At 41.7% G+C, this 1229-nt stretch overlaps 1 long non-coding RNA gene across 1 annotated transcript; it reads right to left on the bottom strand.

Annotated features, from left to right (window-relative positions):
* Positions 1-455: 455 nt before the first annotated feature.
* LOC110904882 lies at positions 456-845 on the bottom strand. The gene is made up of 2 exons (XR_002572819.1): positions 757-845; positions 456-661 (listed from the first exon to the last, which is right to left on the bottom strand). It is a non-coding gene; the product is annotated as an uncharacterized LOC110904882 (long non-coding RNA).
* Between the last annotated feature and the right edge of the window lie 384 nt (positions 846-1229).

The raw sequence follows: 1229 nt of genomic DNA, 5'->3' as shown, positions 1-1229 counted from the left end.
CATGCTTATGCTTCATAAGATAGACATAAGCATATCGACTATAATCGTCGATGAAAGTAACGAAGTATCTTTCACGGTTTCTTGTCATGGTTCTGAAAGGGCCACATACATCAGTGTGAATGAGTCGTAGCAGACCATTGGCCCGTTCACCAACACCAGTGAAGGGACGCTTTGTGAGTTTGCCAGCTAAGCAAGATTCGCAATCATTAAAGGAGTCCTGTCCAGTGGATTCAAGAATCCCCTTGGATTGGAGCCATTTTATGCGTGCCTTACTTATGTGGCCAAGTCTACAATGCCATAGAAAGGTTTCATTAATACCAACTTTGTTACGCTTAGAAAGATGATATATGTTATTACATGTTTGAACATCAATCTCATAAATACCATTTCGAGGTTTAGCCTCAAAATAAAAGACATCATTCAAGTAGGCAGAAATAGAAAAACCATTAAAAACGTACTTGAAACCTTGTTCAAACAAAAGGGAAACTGAAATAATGTTTCTGGTTATACCAGGTGCAAACAAACAATTGTTTAAATTAACTACAAGGCCAGAAGGACATGAAAAATGAAATGTGCCGGTTGCAAGAACGGGTACTCTTTTCCCATCACCCACGATGAGTTCCATGTCGCCTTGTTTCAGCTTCCTCCACTTTTCAGGCTCCTGCAAAACATTAGTGATGTGGTAACCACACCCGGTATCAAATACCCATGTGTTGCTAGAGACAGTAAAAAGTTCAATAACATAAATGAGAATACCTGAAGAAGTGCCAATGTTATTGGCCTTGTTCGCCTTCAGCTTGGCTAGATACTGTGGGCAGTTCCTTTTCCAGTGCCCCATTTGGTTGGATTCAAAGCACTGACGCTCCTGAGGAGGGGGTGGTTTAGCAACCTGTTTGTTGTTGGTGGCAGATTTGGCAGCAACTACAGCCATTTTCTTGCCTTTGCTGTTATGAGCCCTTTTCTTGTTGTTGGGCTTCTTAACACCACCAGACTTGACCATCAGAACTTGGTTGGTTTTATGTGGAATGTTCATCTCGGCCGTTTTGAGCATACCATGTAGCTCAGGCACAGTCTTCACCCAAGCATTCATATTATTGTTCATAATGAACTGGTCATACGAGCTAGGGAGAGAGTTCAAGATGAAGTCCACTGCCATTTCATCTTGCAGGGGATAACCAAGTTTGTTCATCTGGTCAATGTACCCTTTCATCTTAAGCACATGAGTACTG

Source organism: Helianthus annuus, chromosome 2, assembly GCF_002127325.2.
Source record: "Helianthus annuus cultivar XRQ/B chromosome 2, HanXRQr2.0-SUNRISE, whole genome shotgun sequence".
NCBI classification, from domain to species: domain Eukaryota; kingdom Viridiplantae; phylum Streptophyta; class Magnoliopsida; order Asterales; family Asteraceae; genus Helianthus; species Helianthus annuus.
The sequence above is the reverse complement of the archived record's forward strand: the minus strand, read 5'-3'. Positions and strand labels throughout refer to the sequence as shown.